At 37.8% G+C, this 16009-nt stretch overlaps 1 long non-coding RNA gene across 1 annotated transcript in view; it reads right to left on the bottom strand.

Moving 5' to 3' along the window:
* Positions 1–1435: 1435 nt before the first annotated feature.
* Positions 1436–16009, bottom strand: part of LOC126947554 (uncharacterized) — a 42042-nt gene continuing 27468 nt past the window's right edge. Inside the window, exons 2-3 of the long non-coding RNA XR_007723124.1 lie at positions 1970–2129; positions 1436–1647 (exon numbers count right to left, since the gene is read on the bottom strand). This is a non-coding gene — a long non-coding RNA (uncharacterized LOC126947554). The remainder of the gene's footprint in view (positions 1648–1969; positions 2130–16009) is intronic.

Here is a 16009-nt window from a genome sequence, read left to right as displayed (position 1 = left end):
GTTGGGGTCCCTCAAGGAAGAATCAGCTCTCCATCAGACCTCTCAATGAAGTCTGCTGTTTGGCAAGTCCTATCTCTGCACCCAGAGTTTTAAATATGGATTTAAATGCTTCACTTTTAAATAAGAACAGCCAAGTGGGAACCGGTTTTACTGGAAGTATGCCACATGGAAGACAGAAGAAACAAATAGAAAAACACATAACCTGACTTGCAAAATATATATGGAAGATTGAGGACAGATATCTCTATGAAAAGCTTCTACAAGCAAATATGCAAAGATAAAGCATTGTGTTTTAGAGCTCAGCCTCATGGAAGAGTCAAGTACATGATATGGGTTGGCAATCTGTAGAACACACATGTGAAAATGGCCTGCAAATGAAAGAATGTTCAATTTTAATAGTGATTGGGAAATGTTATTGAAGACACTAAAAATGCTTCTTAAGGCTGACATGGGAGGATTGTTTGAGTCCAGGAGTTCAAGATTGCAGTGAGCACTTAAACCCCTGCCACTGCACTCCATCCAGGGCAACAGAGTGAGACCCCATCTCTTACATCAAAAACAAAATAAACTTCTTAACTGATGCATTTAAAAAAGATTTAGACTGGCAAAAATGTAATAAGATTGCTAATCTCCAATATTGACAGGGGTGTGAGGAATTGCGATCCCAAACACACAAGGATATAAATATAAGGGTGCTCATGGATAACCAGCTTATTGTCATGGGGAAAATTTGGAAAAAAACTTAATATTCATTGATAGGAGAAATAAGGTAAATTAATTTTGTATAACATTATATAGCTGTTAAAAGAATAAAAACGATATGTATGATTCATGGAGGAATGTCCACAATACATTACTGAATTTAAAAATTATGTCAAAAAACTGTATGTGTAGCATTATGACTTTTTTTCAAAAGAAAAAACACTATTAAACAGTTTATATTTAAACACACACACACACATTGCACACAGAGAGAAAAATGACTGCAGAATTAACAACAGATTATTGATAGTAGGATGGGAATGGTGCTCATGGGAAAGGCATTTGCTTTTCATGTTGTCCTCAAGCATTTTTAACTTATTTTTTACAAGCATGTATTAATCATTTACTTTTAAACAATTCTTTTAAGCTTAATCCATATGAACAACTATCAAATAGTGTTAGTGTAAAGGTTAGAACAGTGCCTAGCTCAAAATAGCAATCAATAGTTACTATCTGAACAAATGATTTCTAAAAATCATTACCGTTTGTGAATAATTCAAACTTCTGCTCAAAAAGCCATTGTTTTTGAACCTTTTACTAAGACATTTTCTTATGAAAATTGCAAGCTTAATCTGGTTTTCTTGTGGCTTGTAAAAGCAATTTAATTCAGAGTTTGGTCATACACACTTATCTGTGTTAGCAGTATCTTTAAAACCAAGAGACTAATAGGAGTGCGACAGCAAAAAACCTTTAATTACTGCAGAACCAGTGGCAGGAGAAGGAAACTGTCAGTTTTCACACCTCAGTGAAGGCTGTGCAAGGGTCTTACAGGTTCAGATGTATGTGGTCAAGTGATAAATGGCAGGCTCTGGTTTCGGTTGTGGTCTGAGCTCAGCATGGGGGCAGGAAACGAACAGTGCCTTTAGCACTTGTCTGACACCATCCCTGGCAGGAAACAACCCCAGAAGGAGCTATGCACAGTCAATGATTTTCCTTTTCATCCCTGTCTATCCTACAGCAGCTGGAGTAGCTGCTCTAGGAGGTTGTAATTGATAGCTTTGATTTACCGAAGAAAAATAACTCTGGGCAGTTATCTAGTCCAGGGACAAGCCCTTCTAATGTGAAAACGGTGCCCTCTCAGGAACAAGGGACTGTTACATAGATCTTTAAACTGTCATTTCTGCTGTGAACCAACCTCGACCACGTATGGGCTTCCCTCTGTGTATTCCTGTCCCTGATTTAGTCCCAGAACACTTTGGAAACTTACCAGGTCTGCATATCAGCTTAATATTGCCCACCACATGCACTCTTTTTCTTTGCCACCCTTACGGATTGTGATTCCATTTGTGTTGTATGACTTTGCAATTGTGATTTGTTGTTTTGTATTGTTTTCAAGTTGTGTCAAGCATGCACATGTAGTTTCCCACCTTAGAGACAATTTGTCAGAGGAAAGAAAGAAACTATTAATGACAAGCAAAATATTTCCTTTCCAAAACTCTTTTCACTGAATAACGCTGCCACTTCTCAAGAGTGTGAGTTTTGTTTTTGTTTGTGTTTGTGAAGTAGAGAAATATATTTGAAGGCATAGGCAAAGGAACTTGCTACAACCTTCAATTTTTTGAAAATCATGTAATGTACATTAAATTTCTTAACATTTTGCATTCTTTCCTATTATCTGTGTCTTTATTTGAATAAAAAATTAATAATTAAAATTATTTAATATAGAACTAAATAAGTCCTCCAGGAAGAGGGAGATTTCTCTTTTGTGGCTTCTGATTTTATACCCAGGCAGTATTGAGATAGCTAGGTGGGAGGGAGTCCTCAGAGAATCTCCAGGCAGCCTGCCCACTGAGGTGGAGCCTTGGGAAGTTTATGATGTTTGTAGCAGGGAGGAGTCTGGCTCTTTCTCTTCCTGTGTGGAACCTGGGATTCTAACAATGGGCATGAAGTGCTCTAGAAGGGACTCTGACCTAGCAAGAGTCCCTGTTTCCCCCCTTTTCTTCCTCTTCATTCAATAAAGCCCTGTCTCACTCATCATTCAAATTGTCTGTGAGCCTGAATTTTCATGGCCGTGGGACAAAGAACCCCATCTTTAGCTGAATTAAGGAAAAGTCCTGCAATAGTGTGGTGTAGGATGTGCACAATCCTGGAGATCTGGAGAAGCCAACAACATCCCTAATAGGAAAGCACTAACATGTTCATTTTAGTAACAAACAGAACCCCAGGAGTATTTCTCAAGTTCATGGACTAACACCTAACTCCAGATGCAGTCATTTCCATAAGACCATGTTATAGAAATTCTCTTCTATTAATTTTATTTCTCCTCTTTCATCTCTCTTAGCGTTACACTAAATAAAGTGTTTTTTTACATTAAGTATAACATGCATTTAAAAATCATTAAATGATAAGTTCTCTGATAACTTGTTTAATTTTTAGGAGCAGAAATAGGGTTGGGGTAAAGCAAAGGCTTCATCAAAATACCTATATAAAATTTTGGGAAGTGTGTAGTTACAGACACCATAGTGGCTGCATTCTTTCTCATTGACATTTTTGGCAGAGTGACTGAGTGGCAAATCACCAGATCCAAGTTCTAACTTGTGATGCCACCAAATAATTTCCTGTGCATGGGAGAGTCATAAACTCTCTTATACCTTTCTATCACGCATATTATCGAGGAAGTGAGGGCTGAAATCAGTGATCTTTGAGGTCTCCACACTGTTGTTTTACTCCAGTGGAAGATTCAATTGAGGATGGAGAAAATTCGCACCCCCTAGTCTGGCCTTTTCATAATGTTGCTTGGGCTCATTCAAGGGACAGTGCACTTTTTTTCAGCTAATGTTTTTACTTCACAGTAACACCATGATATGTATTCCATATTTTATTTTCTTCTTTCAGTTTTTCTTGATGTCTACTGCTCTACTATGACCGTTTAAATAGAGAACAAGATTAGTTCATCTTTCATGAAGCTTCCAAATGCTGGCAGGCCCATGTCCACTCTTTGGCTCCAGCTTCCTTTGACTGTCAGCTGCTCTGGCCATGCAGCAATCTTCATTCCCAGCTGCAGCAAGAGATGCAGTGGAGTGCTGGCCTGGCTCAGATGCAACCTACAGTGTTATTTTTATAATCTGGAAGTTCTAGGCAAAGAAAGCAACTCTTCTTCCATCAGCTACTAGCTACCCCCTACTGTCCAAGAACCTATGGTTCTTCAATGACTCAGAAGGCAGCAAAGTCTAATCTCTTGACCTTGCTATTCAGCTTCCTTCACTGTAGTGAAGGTGATTACAAAGGATCAACCATTTAATTAGCTTCTGGGGCCTACAGTTTCCAGTTTTACATTTCTCTTTCTCCTCATTGAATATTTTATTTAGTACTCTTTGGGAGAGCAAACACCCAGCCACTGCCAGCATTTCCTGGTGAATGATATGGAATTGGCTTTCAAGACTTATTTATTTATTTTACAAGAAGGAGGTAAAAACTAATTGAAGTTTATCTGTTTTTACAAATTCAGAAAATTTCTAGGAAGCATTATTAAGCTATCCAGTTCTATGTATTTTAGGTTTGGGTGCAAACTATTGAATTGTAATAATTAATTAGGCTCAGGAACAGCCATCTTTGGTCATGCTTTCTAAATCCTTTAGCTAAACTCTGTTAATCAATATTCACTTAAAAGTGTGGTGTGCTCCTCAACCCCATCTTTCCCTTTCCCTAGCAATGTCCAATTATTTCAGGTGAAGGCAACTTTGTTTTTCTAAATATCTTTAATATAAGTTTGCTTATAAATTCATCAAATACTTATTTCGATGGCAAGATATTTTAACATGTTATCAAAAAAGATCAATCATATATAAATAAGAATATGAAAAGATGTTTAACATGACTAGTCTTTAGGAAAATGCAAACTAAAACCATAATAAGGTACTACTGGATACCTATTAGAATAACTTTAAACAATGACAATCTCAAGTACATGAAAGGATGCAGAGTAACTTAAGCTATAATACATTGTTTTTGGAAAACAGTTTCCAGTATGTTATTAACTTAATCATTTCTTATAATATGACCCAGTGCCAATACAGTTAGGTGTTTGCCCAAATGAAATAAAAATTATGTTGGCACAAACATATGGATGATTTATTTTCCATCAAATGAGAAACAAGTCTGATATCTTTCAACTGGGGCCTCGATAAATGCTGCTATATTTGTACCATGGAATACTACTAAAGAAAAAACAGAAATGTACCACAGTACTGATACAACCACAATAAGGATGAACTTCAAACACACTATGATAAATGAAAGAAGTCAGACTCTAAAGGTTACATACTGTGTGTATGTGGTTGCCAGGGGCTGGAGTTGTGAGATTGACTACTAAAGGGCAACATGAAGAAATTCAGGGGGTGATGGAATTGTTCTATATCTTGATTGTGGTAGTGGTTACATTATGAACAACAATGTTCAGAATTCACATACAAGGTGAAATTTATTGTATGTAAATGACTCCTTAACAATAAAAACAAAAATAATTGAGTAACTGCTATGTGCTGTTGTCCCAGAAGTGAAAAGACAGTCCAGGTTCTTGCTTCCTATGATCTCATATTCTTGTTCTGTGTTCACTCTTACGTGTCCATTGTCAGCACTAAAGTCCATGTTCTTTTCGTCTCTTGCCTGCTCTAACCTTCTATATTTATCACCTTGTCTCTCAACTCTCCTCTTCTCCAATCCATTTTCAATAATACTACCAAATGAATCTTTTTATGATGTCAATTTGATTATGCATCTTCCATGTGGCAGTGGATAGTTTCTATGATTTGTAGCCTTTTAGCTTCTTTAGAATACCTTTTCTATGCTTGAAATTTCTCACATCATGGGTTCCTACATAGAAGCTAGAAATTCACTTTCCAGTCTCCCTTGCAGCGATGGTGCTGGCATATGACCCGGGCCAATCAGAAGAATATGAGCATGACTTTGATTTGGAGAAAAGCAATGGGAGGAAGGAGGTGCTGTGTGAAATTCATTTCTGTTGAGGGAGACAGGAATGGCTTTCTTAGAGCACTGGTGGAGGTTTTGCTGACTAGTGCCCAGGGTCTTGATGTAACTGCTAGAGTATGTGCTCAGTGGTCTTTGCTGGAGCCTCTAAGTCTGGACTCACAGTCTCTCCCAGAGTGTCTCTGAACTACTTAATATTCTTTAATAAATTCTTCTTTTTCTCCTTAAGCTAGAGTGGTTACTGTTTTTCACTTACTTTGCCTCTGAATCTCAATGCATACACCTGTGTATAAGCCTTCACAGACTTCCCATCACCTTAGGAAAAAAATTAGTACTCTTAACTATGGCATCTAAGGCCTTCAACATAGGGTTCATACATACTTTCCAGTTTAAACTGTTCTCAACGTGCTCTATGTTTTAGTCACCCTAAACTTGCTGTTTGTCCAACAATTCATTCTCATGTATACCTTCATGACTTTGCAGATTATATTCCCTTTGTTTAGTATAATTTTTCCTCTTTTCTCATCACTTTGTAACCCTCTCTTCATGTTGTCCTTATTTATCCTTCAATTCCATTCAAAATATATCTTAAATACCAGGAGCTCAAATGCCCTTTGTGAAGCCTTCCTTGATAGCCTTACCATGGTCCCAGTGCCCAAGGGCTGTTTGCTTCCTCCTGTATCTGAGAACTTCTCGTATTGTATTATGATGTTTTGTTTATTTAGTGATTCATTCAATAATAATTATCGAGCAAATACCATGTGCTAGGCACAGAGCTAAAATCTGAATGATAAGTACGAGTTAATTAGGTAAAAATGGAGTAGAGTGTGTTCCCACAGAGATCAGCATGGAAAGCAGGCAGGCAGCTCATGGAGAATGTGAACCTCCAAGTGAGGGCAGCTGTAGTGGCTAGGGCTGGGGAGCAGGTATGCCCCCTTCAGTCTTCTGCAAGTACTTTGAGGCACGAGCCCAGTTTTACTCATCTTTGTGCCTCTAGTGAACCCAAATCAGGCATGGAGTTGATATTCAGTGAAGGGTTGTTGAATTAATAAATACATCACCAGATCTTGTCTCTCCCTAAAACTTTTATCACACAGCTTGAACCAGAGGAGATAATTTAGGCTTAATTTCCTGTGCATCAAATCATTGTCAGGACATAAGAAATACCTTTAATTAGGAAGCAAAGTCTCCCACTTCCTCACACTAATAATCCAGTGTTGCATTGATGTAATAGTGGCAGATCAACTTCAAAAGTGTTTTCTTGGATAATTGTTTGCGTGTCATCGGTTTACTTATCTTTAAAAGCCAATTAACACAGCTAATATCTCCAATCTGCTTTTTCATGTGATTCTGTCATCATAGCAACCTCACAAATCAACTCTCTGATGTGTCTTAACATTATAGCTTGGGCAAAAAGAGGCAAAATAATTTTCTAGTCATTACACAGAAAATCAGTGTCATAATATGAGCCATTTCTTCCCAGACCTTTCTTTCATGGCCAAGGGTCATCTTTTAATAGAAGTGGTGTTAAATGAGGCAAGAGCTGCATGTTTATGTCAATCTGTGTGCAGTAGTGTCAATACCTTCTTTAGCCCTATATCCACAGGATACAGAGCATCAGCTTCCTGGTGAGTGTGAAACTGGAGGCACCAAGCTTCAATGTCATCCACAGGGCTTGGAATTTAAATGCATGTTATTGCTGCTTTGGATAGTTTTGAAACCCTCTCCTACCATCAGACAGCAATATCTTTCCTTTGATTTGGTACCAAAGTTAAGCTGAATTTTAATCACCTCCTTAACGCTTAACTTCACAGAGAAACAGACTAAGTATTAGGGATATCTTTCTGATGTTTTCAATGAACCAGAGGCACAGACTTTGCTGTCATCTTCAGCCAAGGACAAATTGTAATTGGCAAGGCTGGCAAATTGCTTCTTCTTATTGGAAACTGCCATTGGCACATTAGATTGAAAATAAGATCCTTCCTGTATGGATGTGATGTGGTTCTTCACCATGCAGTTGTAAGTGAAAAGTTGTTTTTCTAAACTAATGTTTATAGAGGTAATTCAGTTTGTGACACTAAGGGATATAAATTTGGGATATTACTGAGAATGATTCAGCTTTCATTTTTCACTTGAACTCCTGCAGTTGCCCTTTCTTCTTCCTCCTTAAAGGCATGATGGTACATCCGTCTTGTTAGGAACATCCTAACAAGGGGATAAAAATGAGCAGTCTTCCTTAAGAGGAAAGTGAGAATTGAAAGGAGGAATATGCCATCATCACAAACATTGCCCACAGATTACAGACATGGGACTTCATATTGACACCATTAATAATGGTGGGGCCCTGTGGCTGGCTGCTACACAGCTCTCAACTAGACTTACTTTGATGTGTCCATGAGGCTCATTTTTGAATGTTAAAAGTGGTTGACTCTGTGCTCTGTTTTAGTGGAGACTCAGGGCAATGGGAGTCTCTTTCTTAGCCTGAATACAAGGCACCCAGACTATTTTTAAATTAATAAGCAAGGTATCAACAAGTTTCTGAAACAGAATATAAAATGTTCTTCAGATGCAACCAGCATTGTACTCACTCCTAGCTAAATAAGTAAGTAAATAAATAAATAAATAAATGGCTAAATTTAATAAGACAGAGATGGTAAAACTTGAAAATCTATTTTTTATAGTCCTATCGATCCTTTCAGAACTTCTTATTGTCTTTTATATCTGTACCAGAGATAAGCTTTATAAACAGCAATTGTGATACAGCAGAAACAGTAAAATTTGGAAGCAGATGGCTGTGCAAATCAGGCTCTACTGAGATGAGACAAAATTGTGTGGTTAATGGACTTTTGCCATGGCACTTGGTGTTCATCAAAATCTAAGGATAATTTTGTCCTCAAAGAAAATATGAAGAGTTAAAGTCAGCGTTCAGATGTCTTAATAGTGCCACCCTAAGATCTGGGGTTCCAGTTTCTTTAACTATGTCCTCCTAATCAGTGGGCTTTGAAGTCAGCATGCTGGACTTTCCATCAGGGCCTCACCACTTACTGCTATGTAGCTTTCAGCAAGTTATTTGACCTCAATTGCTTTATCTCTAAAATGGGGATAATAGCAGTATGGTATGGTTTGGCTCTGTGTCCCCACCCAAATGTCATCTTGTAGCTCCCATAATTCCACGTGCTGTGTGGTGGACCCAGTGAGGGATGACTGAATTATGTGGGCGGGTCTTTCCTACACTGTTCTTGTGATAGTGAAGGGGTCTCACGAGATCTGATAGCTTTAAAAAACAGGAGTTGCCCTGCACAAGCTCTCTCTTTGCCTGCAGCCATCCATGTAAGACATGACTTGCTCCTCCTTGCCCTCCACCATGATTGTGAGGCCACCCCAGCCATGTGGAACTGTAAGTCTGATTAAACCTCTTTCTTTTGTAAATTGCCCAGTTTTGAGTATGTCTTTATCAGCAGCATGAAAATGGGCTAATACACAGTATCTACCTCATTTTTGTGAGGATTAAATAATACCTGCTAAACACTTAACACACATTACCTAGCTTATGATAAGGACTGAATAATAGTGACTATTTTCTTGATCTTGTAACATCTGTACAAGTAGAAAATTCATGTCTCTAAACTCCAGTCCTATAACTAGGATTTGGTTTAACTGTCAGTCTTCCTGATGTCAAGAGCTACCTACCTGATGTTCCTGAAGTGTTTTGGGGTATCAGGTGGTAAGTGGACTCACTGCCTGTCACTGTAATTGAACGGTATCTATAGGCCAAGGGAGGCTGGAAAAGCACTCAGGAATTAACTCACTGTGAGACAAACGCTTTGTGTGTGTATGTGTATGGGGAGGAAGGGAGTAGGGAATTAAATTCCTGAAAGATGCGAAATTACGTGGTTAATAACTTTGGGCATCTTTGTGGTCAGGTATTGATTATTTTAGTCAAAGGCAAAGCATTGTTGAAAGAATCATCTAAAGTATGAAATTGTTAGTCTTTGAGGGGATATGCAGAGATACTAATAACAATTCAATAAGTACAGAAAGGGTTGAAGCTTGATCTGTGCCATCTGCTCATGAATTACACAAGCATTTACTTTAGATATCAGCCTGAATGGAGCACTATAATTATTTGCTAACATGGCTAATTAATGATGAGCTCCCTGAGAGAAGGAACATAGCTTATTTGATTTTGAATTTCTGGTGTTGGCCTAGCACCCAGCATATAGTAGGTGCTCAGCAAATATTGGCCAAATTAATGAATGAATAAATGAGACCTGAGAGAAAAGATTCTTTATAAATCAGATGGGGGCTGCATGGTGTCAAGTTTTGTTTCATTCTTGGGTGAACTCATCCTCCTATCCCTACCCTTGAGGAATCAAGATCAAAGTAAGGCTTTCTGTCTTTGATGTTTCTATTCTCTTGGGAAACTAACTTTAATTTTCTGAGCAGAGATAATCTTCTGATTTGGAAGTAAGTCATATAACAAACCTGGAAATGGAATAAATTTATACAAAAGTCTGGAATATCATTATATCATTGTTAGTTATACCCTATCCAGTATTGTGGGTGAGATTGTGTTTCATCTGGTGGTGATTAATCCACCGAATCAAAGATTGGAATACTTGCCACAAATGGTGTGACTGGATCCCTCTGTCATTCTTTAGAGTCATCAACTCATTTTTAAGTAAATAATTGTTCTTAGCATGGATGTGTAAGATTAAGTGAGTATATGTAAGTGTCTGAATTTCAGAATTAATGGGACAGAATTTCTTCAGGAAAGAAATTACAAGCAGGATGTCAACACTTGCGAGCAACAGTTAAAGAAGTGAAAGCTGTTTTTGCTATTGATGAGGTGATTCTGGACAGTGAATCAGTGGTTCTTCCATGTTACATTGTCGAGGAGACAGTTATAGACATATTTTTCTACACAAACATCTTAAATTGCCTGAATCTTTCTTATTAATGTTGAAACAATTATGCTAATGAACCAATCTGAAATTGCACAGAACTTTCTCACTCTCAGAAACTTTCCATGTCTTCTAGAAATGTATGTACTTTAGGAACTCTGTGCTAGGTCTGAGATCATAATGAAAGCCACTTCCAATAGAGTGTGCTGACATAGATCGCAGAGGTATAATTAAGATTTACAAATGCATAATTGTACAAAAATTCATGGACAATGAGCTGGAAAATTTTCCATGTATTTCTCCTTGTGAGATCATATAGCTTTCTTTGTTATTTTCGAGATTAAGTTAAAAATTAATGACAATCTTAACTTATTGGAACTGGTCCAATAATTCAGAGATCAAGAGCAAAGGATATTTTAAAAGAATTATCATCACATTCAAAACCTGTAATTTTCTACATCTCTTCTTTGTGGTAATGAAAAGTTATAATCCTGAAACCCTGTTGGAGAGGTGAAGTCCTGTCTGGATAAACCTGTGCTTCACAATTTGAACTATTCTCTCATCTGAAAAATGAGAGAGCTGGACTAGATGACTCGTTAATATCCTCAGGTCTAACATCCTAAGGATGCAGGATTTTATATCCCATGAAGTTTCATTTCTGGGAATATCCAAAGAACAGATGCTCACAACAAGAAAAACATGCATTGGCGTGATGGTGATATATTCACCTTCATGGGACCAAGAAGTCTTTAATTAAAGGATCGATTGATTTATAATAAGACAATATTCTTTCATTAGGTAAGTCCTTTTTGTTGCCTCTGGTATTCCTGATAGTATATTAGCAATTGTGCTGGGCAAGTAATGCTGACACAGTCAATGTTTCCTTCGAACATGTCAAAGGAAAGTGCCTTGAAGTTCTTCTCTCTTTTTCCACCCTCAAGCTCCTGCCATCTCTATCCCCACTATGTGGTTTCCTGATTGACTTTTCCAGAAACCAGAACCTCCCATTCCAGCATCATAGATCTATTCTTCACCATGAGTATATGGTAATTTATATAGTTCAAGTCCATTCATTTTAAATCGCAAAGTCATAAAACCCAAAGGTTGGAGGTTATTAGAGAGATCATCTATAGTAATACCTTAATTATTTGAGTGTTCCTGTTTAATCATGGCATGTGGATCAGGGATCCAGATGCAGATGCCTCCCCAGCTGAACTAGCAAATACTCTATCTCCAGCTCTCTCTTTGGACTGGGCCTATGCAGCCAACCAGAGAATAGGCCTAGATATTGTGTAGATAGGTGAATCTCTCCCACAGAGTTAAGAGGGGACTACAGCTTTTGGGGATCCATCTTGTATCCCTCTCTCTGAGAAGGATTCAAAAATGGGCTAGAACAGGAAGAAGGAAGTCTACTGAGTAATAACCTGAGAACTTCATTTAAGCCATGGGAAGAAGGTAGACTTTAGCTACACAGAAATCTGCATGAAAAATTATCTAAAATGGCTCTCCTGTACAAATAAGCCATTCAGTTGTTTAATAAGACATTTTAGATAAGAAGATAATGGACAAAATATAGATATTACTGCCCCATAGTATTGATTTTACTTAAAATGACAAAGTCTAAAAATTTAGTGACAGTATCCTATGAAGAGGAAATATAAACCCCGAGTATCTCTTTAGAAGATAGAAATAAAGCACACTATTTTCAGTTGTAGACTCTTGGTTATGATTTCCTGAGTAGTAGATAACATATAGCCAGAAAGTGTTGGCAAGCTTTCCTAAGTGAGGCAATATGTACAGATAGTTTTAATGTGTTTGAACATAAACACAAGTGTACAGAAGATGGAAAAAGAAAATAGAGCAGGCGCCACTTCTAGCCATGTTTTCCTTTTCTTGCTGCAAAGAAAAATAATGTTATTTTATAAAATAAAACAGAATATAATTATGTATATGATTTTTTATAAAGTGGTAAAATGCAATATTTATAATGATGAAGATATACATGTCAAAGTGTAGTCAAACATAACAGCCATTAAATGCCTGGCTGGAGAAAGATCATTAATTACACAGGACATTAGATGCAGTTGAATTGAGACGGATTATTGGCCAAGTAAACAAAATTATTTTTGAGGCTAGATTCATGTTATTATACCTGTGAATAGAATCAGGGTGTACATTTTCAGCCACATTCAGATTTTAGGCACCACCAGGCTCAGGCTTTCCTTCCTGGGCCCGTGATCATTGGCTTTGCCTTTTTAGAGGGACATTCTCATGGTCACTGAGGCTTTTGGGAGTGTGAACTGTCAAAATGGTTACCGATGCTTAAAAACAAAGAGCTCCCAGAGGCTTGTTAAGTAGGAGAGTTGATAGCGTAGGAACAAGAAAAATGAAAAAGCAAGGGTAGATAGAGGGCAGGAAGGGCCCCCATTTTTTATCTTGGGCTCTAGGGCAGGACTTCCCTTTCTTGGAAATGATTGGCAAGAACAAAGCAGTCTTCCAGTCCTAGGAGCTCTGGAAGAATGATAGGCTGAGTGAGTACTGGTGGGCTAAGAGTAATAATATTATTAACTAAAATGTATTGCATGCTTATTCTATGCTAAGCCCTGTATGCATTTCTCATCTAATCTTCACAAGGATGTGATAAAGTAAATATTAGTATTTTGCCTATTTTGCATATCAGGCCTTGAGAGTTTAGGTGACTTGCTCAAGGTTGAGCAGTTAGGAAGCGAACTTTGGGTGACTCACCATCTCCATTTCCCTGTGACTGAGGAATTTCATGGGATCCTGGACTTTTTGGTGCTGAAACCAGGACAATCCTAGGCAAACCAGGATGGTTGGTCACCCTAAAAGTGATGGTACTGGGACTCAAACTCAGAGCCAGAGATATTAATCCTCATGCTAGTTGTTGCCTTCCCAAGGCAGGGATTCAAGTTCAGCACAACAAAGCAATGGGTCCAAATGACAAGAGCCTGGGACAGAGAGGGGATTGTCTAAGGTTCAACTACCTTGTTGCCCAGAACAACCAGCAGTAAGCTTAATATTAAATCACCTTCTAAATAAGAGAAGAATGGCCCCAGAGCTTCAGAAGGCAAAGGGCTGAATTTGTAGGTCTGGTCAAGAAACTATGGTTATAGAGGAGGCTCCTGAGAGCAGAAATTCCTGCCGTTGTGATTTCCCAATCAGAAACATCTGAAGCAACAGTAATATTAACGCTTATGATTTCCACCAAACATTACTTTGAAACTTATACAATACTAGATAACAACAATAATAGATGATGATAAAAACCAATGGATATTGAAATGCCCTTTTGCAGGGTTCTATATCCTGGGAGTTGCTCTGGCAGGTGGCCCTACTGTGCTCAAAAACCCAGGAGACAGGAGCTGCTGGGTTGATGCTTATTAGGTCCAGTGTGACGGTCCAGCACCCTTAGCTGCCGTAGAATAGAGCCTGGACAGGAGACAGTCCCAGAGTTTGTTTTATATCCATTCTTGAACGCTTTTTACTGCTTTGTTTATTTGAGGCCTTGAGGCAGTATGGCAGAAATTGCACAGGATTTGGGTTCAGATAGTTTTGTCTTTGAGTATTTATTCTGGCTGTATGCCTTGGGAAATTGACTTAACACTCATTAACCTTATTTTTTCATTTGTAAAATGGGGATTAAAATCAATAGAGATATCTCAGTCCATTTGGGCACCTGTAACAGAATACTATAGACTGGGTGGTTTATAAACAAGAAAAATTTATTTCTCACAGTTCTGGAGTCTGGGAAGTCCAAGATCGAGGTGCATGAAGATTCGGTGTCTGGAGAGGGCATGCTTCCCCATAAATGGTGCCTTCTAGCTGTGTCCTCACAAGGTGGAAGGGGCAAACAAGCTCCCCTGTGCCTTTTTTGTTAAGGATGCTAATTCCATTCATAAGGGCTCTGCCCCATGACTTAATCTCCTCCCAAAGGCCCCACCTCTTGAAAACATCACGATGGGCTTAGGATTTCAATATACGAATTTTGGGGGAACATAAACATTCATACCATAGCACAGGGTTATTTTAAAGACTAGAAATAATGTATGGTAAGTGCCTAGCATATAGGAGGCACCCAAAAAATAGGGGCTGCTATATTACTATAGGCCCCAGACACAGAATTCAAAATGGAGACTTCAAATCTTCATTTCTTAAAATTAAAACTATTTCCCAGCATTGAATTTATCATTTTAGCTTGAGGCTGACACCTTGTGGAATTCTCTGATAATTATGAACTTATTTCATGGTCTGTGTACAATAATAAATCCTTCTGGAAGCTGAAACAACAATGCAGATTTAAGTAAATATACTGGCTATATAAATCAGAGAAAACAGGCAAAGCCTAAGCAGAGTAACTTATTTTTTTGAAACCATTTTGGGAGATTAATTTTAGGCTTTAATTTAATTTTATTATTATTACCTTTTTTTTATTTTTTATTTTTTTTTTTGCTCTTTTCCCAGGAAGAATATTATTTAAGTCTCCCCCTCCCCTTGCCTAAATTATCTACCTCCTATATTTTATTCAAAGTCTGGATTAAGTCTTTCTTTTTCATTTGCTCCTTGACCAGCTGTGCATGCAATGCCTGCCCATCTGAAGACTCCCATATCACAGGCAAGAGTAGAGACATACTTTGTGGAGTCCAATACAAAATGAAAACATGAGACCCTTTGCTTAAAAATCATTAAGAATTTCAAGATGGCAGCAGCAGAGCATTAAACCAAAGGGGCTTGTCTAACTGTCTCTTATTAATTGCTTTTTAAAATAATTATCTATTTAGTTATAATATAACTTGTTCGCTAGCAGAAACATAATGTCTTTTTATTCATTCCTACCTTTGTTCTAATTTCTGACACAACTTTTCTCTTTCTCAAAACTCCTCCCTTAAAAATATTATGTAGAAATTCTACTTAGGTCACATTTCTATATAAAGAAGTCTAGAGAAGACACTGGTTTTTGGGGAGATGCTAAGTGATGGGCAACCCACCTGGAAGTTGTATCAAAATAAAAAGCATTCTGTTTTTACTTATATTTGTATGGCTATTTAGGTGAGGCTTTAGGAGTTACTGATGTAGATTGTGGAAAGGGTAATTATCCACAAACAACTGCTTGTGCAAACTCACATTCATCCATGTAGAGTTTAGCCTTATCTTGAACTGCATCGATCTAGATGCTTTTTGGATTTAGACTTCATGGGAGAGAATAAGAAACCAACTCTTGGGAGAGACACTGGTGATGGAAACTGCTCAATAGATGCATTGACCTTGGTTCATAATGACCACTTAATTTGAATCAAATTACTTAGGATTTTGATAGAATCACTTGTCACGGTGCTTAGACACACAGCAAGTGCTCAAGAACTATTAATGGAAATAGGGCTCTCAAATAGTTAATCATG

The sequence above is a fragment of the Macaca thibetana genome, chromosome 2, assembly GCF_024542745.1.
Source record: "Macaca thibetana thibetana isolate TM-01 chromosome 2, ASM2454274v1, whole genome shotgun sequence".
NCBI lineage: Eukaryota > Metazoa > Chordata > Mammalia > Primates > Cercopithecidae > Macaca > Macaca thibetana.
The sequence above is the reverse complement of the archived record's forward strand: the minus strand, read 5'-3'. Positions and strand labels throughout refer to the sequence as shown.